A 7,307-nucleotide genomic window follows, 5' to 3' on the forward strand; every position below is an offset into this window, starting at 1 on the left:
AATCAAGTGTAGCTGCATCTCTTTTGCTCGGTCCCACATTTAGACTCTTACAAAAATACCAACATAAATCAGTAAGGGACATTTGCAGATGTGAAAGTGATTGCAGGATAGGCATAGATGGGATCATGTAGGGTCAGATTATCCCCAGGAACAACCTGCGTGCTTGATACATACTTGAGCAGTCACACTTCTTCAGTAAGTGTGTGTACAGAGGTAGTTTCTATTGAATTTACTGTGCTGCAGCTTTCTGAGTCGCACGTCACAGAAATTCATGGAGGCAAACTTATGCATCTTACATCCATGTGAAGGAGCAGAGTACTTTGGGGATCCAGTTCTTACACTTCCAGTAATTCAAGACTCTCTTTCCATAAGCGACCTTACATCCTTGGCTCAAAAGGATAATGTAAGGATAACCCTGTGAAAAAACAGTCTTAGCTGTCATGGTGCTAAATTATAGAGAAATTACTTGTAGAGGAGTAACCATGATACCAGGCTTTAAAATAGTATTCTCCACAAAGACTAGAGGAGGAAGAAAGGGTGAGAACAGAGGCACAAATGCAGAGATCACTCACTAAACAACCTGCTGCAGGCTATTCCTTGGACAAAAAGGTACAATGTTCTTCGGAAGGAGCACTTTCTCATGCAGCTCTGTTTTTTCTGTGGCTTCCTTGCCATCCACAGGCAGAAAAAATAAGCTTTCATTGTGAGAAATAACAGAGGTAATGGATACACAGCCATCCCTCCCTGCCGTGTCAATTTTGAAAGGATGATGTGTTGTATGCCATCCTATTTGCTGTTTTGATGAGCTTCAGACATGTACCATTGTTTACTACATGAGGCTGAGAAAATAGCACAGGTTGCAGTTCTATTGAAGATCCGTTATTATAGTAGAAATGAACAAATGAAACAAGAGATGCAGATAGTTCTCCTGTGAGTCTCAATATTGTGCTAAACAGAGAGGATAAAGGTTCAATACTGAAAGTCGCTTATGAATAATATTCTGTGAAGCAGAGAATTCATTTGGAAAAAAATACAAAGAAAATACCAACCTGAAGCTCCATAAACTGTGCAAACAAATATCTGTAGTTCAAGTAATTACCAGAGCGAGAACAGTTAAACTGATTCAACAGTCATAACTCTGGAAGAAGAAATCTAGAAGCCCAAAGAAACTTCATATTAAACCACATACAGCTTCCTTGTTCAGCCACCTGCATACCTACCATACATGATTCACTCGTTTCCAGTGAAGCAAATTATTGTGAGCTGAAGGATTTGCAAATATGATAATTGATAGGAACCACTCTATTTCCAAAAGCAAGGGCTCAGAACGGTGAAAATGGCACACACTTGAGATAAATCTGTCTTCATGCTGTGTGTCTATATGGGAAGCCAGCTTTGCAGACAGATGCAGGATATAGCTCTCTCTTCTGTGGTGTTTGAGCTTGACAGTTTCAGAACAGGCAAGTGATTAAGGTTCAACAAGACTTAGATTATCTTAAATTGCTTTGAAAAATCTATCATGATTCTTAATGTCATTACTGAAACCTGTGTTGTATTGGACTGCATTCAACATTATGTTGCGGAAATTCAGGGTAGCCAAGAATTGATACCATTGCTGTCTTGCATATCTGTTGAAAAAAAAAAAATAGAGAGTTTATGGATACTGGAAGCAACTTCAGGTGACGTGGGAAGACTACATTCTTTCATAAGGAGAAAATTCATGCAGCCAAATCTCAGTTGCTCAGTTACAGTTAAAGCTGGCCAACACTGTGGGGGACAATAACAAGGGTTCTATTTATTTATTTATTTATTTATTTATTTATTTTTAATATATTGACAAGAAAAGGAGGTTCAGAGCAAACATTGGTTGATACTTGATGAAAAGTCAACTTACAAACAAGGACACAGACAAAGCAGAGACTTTTAATGCCTTCTTCACCACTGCCTTCAACATAGATTTTGGACTCTGGTACCTTTGGGCTCTGTGCCCGAAGCTGGAACACTCTATGGTAGCAAACAACTCACAGCCGATCCTGAACTTCTGCTGGATTTACTGCTTCACCCAGACACATATAAGTTCATGGGACACAATGAACTTAATCCCAGGATACTCAGATTGCTGGCTGATGTCATTGCAAGACCCCTCTCAATTATTTTTCAGTGGTCCTGGGAATTTGGAGAGACCTGAGTTGACTGGAAGCTCACAAATGTTGTTCCAATTTTCAGGAAAGTCAAGAAAGAACGTGGTAATTACAGGTCTGTCAATCTGACTTCAGTATCTGGTAAAGTTATGGAGAAAATTATGTTGGGGGTTATAAAAAAAAAACCTGAAGGACGACACGGTCACAGCCATCATGGGTTCATGAGAGGAAACTCTGGTTTAACACACTTAATTTCCTTTTATGACAAGATCACCCCTCTAGTTAACCAAGGGAAGCCAGTTTATGTCTTCCTGAATTTCAGTATGGCTTTCAGTACTGTTCCTCACAGTATCCTTCTGGGCAGCACGCAGGTAGACAAAAACATAATGGGATGGCAATTGGCTGATAGGTCAGATCCAATAGGTTATAGTAAATGTGCTAACATCAGGCTGGTCAGTACCATGGTTCTGCAGAACTCTTGTTTAGGGCCAGTTCTCTTTAATGTTTTCATAAATGACCTGGATGGAGGACCAAAAGGTGTTTTGAGCAAGTCTGATGATGATACAAAATCAGGGGGAGCTGCTGACTCCCTTAAGGGTGGACAGGCATTGCAGAGAGATCAATGACAGATTAGAGGGCTGGGCAACCACCAACTGCATGAAATGTAACAAGAGCAAGGATTGCATTCTGCATCCGGGAAGGGGAAACCCTGACTATGCCTACAGATTGGAGGATGAGGGACTGGATCCTCCAATCTGAGGGACTGGATGAGGGACCAGCACTGATTAAAGACATTTTGGGATCTTGGTTGATGACAAGTTATACACAAATGAACAGTGTGAGCAGGAAGGCAGGAAGGTCAACTGCATTCTGAGGCACATCAAGAATAGCCTTGGTAGGTGGTCAAGGAAAGTGATTGTCTCTCTCCCCACTGCGTGGCCTCACCTTGATTCTGTGTGCAGGTTTGGGCATCACAGCACAAAAAGGGAATAAAACAGAACATCCAAAAGAGAGCTATGAAGATGGTGAAGACTCTAGAGGGGAAGACGTGTCAGGAACTGCTGAAATCTCTTGATTAGCCCAGAGAAGAATAAGGGGAGACCTTGCTGCAGCCTACGAATCCTCACAAAGGGAATGGAAGGGCAGCGTGCATCTCTGCTCTCTGATGACAGCAATAGAATTCAAGGGAATGGCATGGGGCTGCATTAGGAGAGGGTCAGGTTGAATATGAGGAAAATGGTCTTCACCAGAGCATGGTTGGGCCCTGGGACAGGCTCCCTAGGGTCATGGCCCCGAGCTGCTGGAGTTCAAGGACTGTTTGGACAATGGTCTCAGACACAGGGTTTGAATTCTCGGTGACCCGAGGGGTCAGGAGCTGGAGTTGATGATAGTTATGGGTCCCCTCCAACTTAAGATATTCTGTTACTCGGTGATCTGGGTTTTCATTTCTCTCCTCATCCTATCAAACTGCAGAAATGTAATCCAGTAATACTACACCACACCCTTCTAATAAACAACTACACCATTCTCAAAATAAATTCACCTCTCAACAGGAAAAAAGCTCACTATCTCAGACAGCAACATCTCTACCCAGAAACCAAACACGTATCATTTGCACTGCCTGTGCTTCAAATCCTTGGAGGTGGAATAGTGAAGTTGTTTTGTGCTGTTAAATTAAGCAAATCTAAAATGGTCAATTCATGCTACATATATGTCTGGGGTTCCAAAAGCATACCGGGAAAGCATACGAACCTGACCACTTAACCCTTGGCTGCATTAATCCCAGGAGAGATGGGGTTTGCAAACCTTAGTGAGGATAAAGAAGTTCAGGGAAATCAGGTGTGATTCATGCTCAAGTATCAGCTACTTTTAAACCACTATTTACATATATAGCTATGTAGAACTCATTTTCTGTTGGTAAAATTGAAAATGCTGATATTACCTAACAGCTTTGAATGAAGAAGTTTGAGCACTGCATCAGATTTCAGCATCAGATGCACTCCATTGATAGTGTAAAGCAGGCATAAGACACTAGCAGCTGTTAACCTGAACTGCATACTAAGGGCAGGTTTTAGCCTATTTCTCACTAAAGCGATTTTCCAGTACCAAAATTTGGATAGTAGGCAAAGTAAATAATCCTAACTTTAGGCTAGTTTGACAAAAGATTAAAGGCATGTTAAATCTTAAAGAGCTTAAATACTGTGTAGTTCTGCCTGAAGCCTACGTGAACTTTGCTTTATGAATTAAAGCCTTTCATGGGCCCAAAATCCTCCCTGTAGAAATGTCCATGATTGTCCAAATCTTGTTTATTTCAAACCCATCAAGTTCAGCATAAATGGGTATACCTTTACCTGCATGCAAGAATAAGCAGATTTTTGGGATTAGGCATTAGTGCTGATGTGGCAGGCTACATTTAAAGACACAGAGAGCAGCAGAGAAGCCATTTATCTCTCAACAGCAATGTTCTTTAGTGGATAATGTGGCTTTTCTCTTCTGAGTCACAGTAGTCAAGAGCCATGCCTCCCCCTTGACGCTCTTCCAAAAGAGAACTTTAAAGCTATGCTTTATGCCACAGAAGGGATACTTACAATTCCTGTTACTACCACTTTTTCCACTCACGAGGGTCGTCTATTTAGCTGGACTTGGTCACACAAATTAAGGCTAACATGGGCGTAAGTCACTTATCTGCACGTGTGCTTTCTCTTTTTTTTCTACTGTTTAGCTTTCAGCTACTATCTTTCAACTACTTCTCTCAGGTTTGTTCCCGAAGCATTGTTTGTAGGAAACATAATGAACCAAAAATCAGTAACAATGCATGTAATACAAAGAAGCTTTAAACAAAATGCAGGAAGTCTATTTCGTAGCTCCCTAATTTCACTTTATATTATATTGGGAAGGCACTGCAAATAGGAACAATTTTACATCTCTAACACTAGTGTTTAAGAAAACTGAAAGGCTGAGAGACCATGTCTGTTCAGCCTTGAAAAAATAAGACTCAGAGAGGATCTGATCTACATCTATAAATGTCTTAGGCGCATGAGGCAAAGGGACAAGGCCAGACTCTTCTCAGCAGTGCGTGGTGACAGGACAAGGGGAAATGGCCACAAACTGATGCATAGGAAGTTCCACACAAATGAGTGTGGGAACTTCTTCACAGTGCAGTGACGGAGCAGTGGCACAGCTGCACACAGAGGTGGTGGAGTCTCCCTCTCTAGAGATGTTCAAGACACGCCTGGACGCCTACCTGTGCAACCTGGGCTAGGGAGCTGCTTTGGTGGGGATCCAGATGATCTCTGGAGGTCACTTCCAACCCCTTCAATTCTGTGATGGTACCATTTCATTGCTGGTATGAAAGGGCTCTGTGGGACCTGGGGTATAGATAGAGGAACTGAGAGTATTAAAATCTATTCCCTGATCACCTCAGACTTAGTACATAGATACCATCTCACCATTCACCAGTGAAAAAAAGACAGGATTTTTCCTCCTCATATGTGAGTTTAAAATTAATGTCCACAAACTGCCTGAATAATTACAAATTTTATATTAAGTATAGAGGTTAATATAAAGATTTCTTAAACAGGTAAAATGTGAATAAAACCTTTCACTAAGTTTCTGAACTGTTACATACACAAAACCCCTGTAGAAAAAAAAAAGTACGAGACCATTTCATTACTTTCCTAACTTGCAAAGTTTAGCTTTCTTATTATTTGCTGCCCTCCAGAATGTACTTACAATTCTGTACACTTTCCAGAACAGTAAACAATCCAAAAAGTTTCTACAATTGAAGAAGCAGTGGAGCATTGGTCAAATGTAAGATAAGGACTTCTTTGTGCCTAGGAGCATGGGAGGCAGGAAGAAACAATTAAGGCAAACCAGGTTAGAAAGGAATGCACTGTCCTCAAAGGCAAGCTAATGAGAAGAGAGATTTTCCTGGAAGATGGAAAGATGGAATGAGGTCAGGGAGTTAACCCATGAATGCAACTGGCAAGACCTTTCCAAAATAATGGAATCTATAAGAAGTAAAGATTTGTTCGGGGAGAAAAAAGGATTTAAAAGAATTGACCAAGCTGTCATACCAGGCACGAAACATAACCAATTTGTATTAGTATGATGGGAATTCTTTACGCAGGAAGAGAAAGCTGAAACAATCCACAGTACATCAACACAGCATGAAAAAAGGGAAAGAGCATCTCCAAGACAGACATACAATTCAGAAAGGACAACAAATAGCAATGCTGTAAGTCTACATCTTAAAGAACTTGGTAAATTCACAGCACAAGAGGTTAAAAAGAAAATAACAACAACAACAAAAACAACAGTTGAATGCATTATGAGGAAACACTGTAGGCTTAGGAGAAGGTTCAGAGTAGTTTTTCCACAGCTTTATTCACACCATATATATATATAAGAATTTTATATATATATATATATATATATATTAGAATAATTAGCAGTTTAATGGTACTGATCTAGTGAAACACTGAAGAAATCCACTGCACAGTCAATTACTTTTCTATTCAAGTGCACCAAATAAATTCAAAAATGTAATGCGAAAGTAACTGTGACTGCATACTAATTTAGGAAATCAAGAGCTGCCTTTATCCTCCAAAGGAGGCAGAAGTGGATGGTGTCACAATAGTAGGCAGTTGACATCAGAGACACGTTGGGCTGCCCTAAATTTTAGTGTGACCTTCAGTCTCATAGCTACCTCCCATAACACAGTTTTTGCGCAAAGAGAAGATGTGTAGCATAAGAGCAAACAACCACTTCACATTGTTTAGACAGTAAATTTTATGGTGACAGAACCAATCTTTCTTCTGTAGTTTCATGATGCCTATTGTAAAGAGCCCAGGAGCTGCTGAATCTGAAACTGTAAAAGCTCTTTTGATTAACCTACATAGCAACACCAAGAAAAGTTAACAGCACCCCAGTGTTAAGAGCTCTCTCATGAAAAATAAAGCACTTATAGTTATTTCACAAACAAGTCATTACTTGTATTTCACAGACAACACAAAACAATAGACATACACAGTACAGATGATCCTAAATCAAAATTTTGTAATAAGAACATTTAGTGGCTTGTCAGGTTCTCTTATCTGCACATACTATAAAGCTCATTAAAAGATTTACAGCAATTCTCTGAAATGAAGACTTCCTTAACATCTC

Source organism: Cyrtonyx montezumae, unplaced genomic scaffold (assembly GCF_038088225.1).
Source record: "Cyrtonyx montezumae isolate F1298 unplaced genomic scaffold, pur_monq_1.0 scaffold_8, whole genome shotgun sequence".
In the NCBI taxonomy this organism is placed as follows: domain Eukaryota; kingdom Metazoa; phylum Chordata; class Aves; order Galliformes; family Odontophoridae; genus Cyrtonyx; species Cyrtonyx montezumae.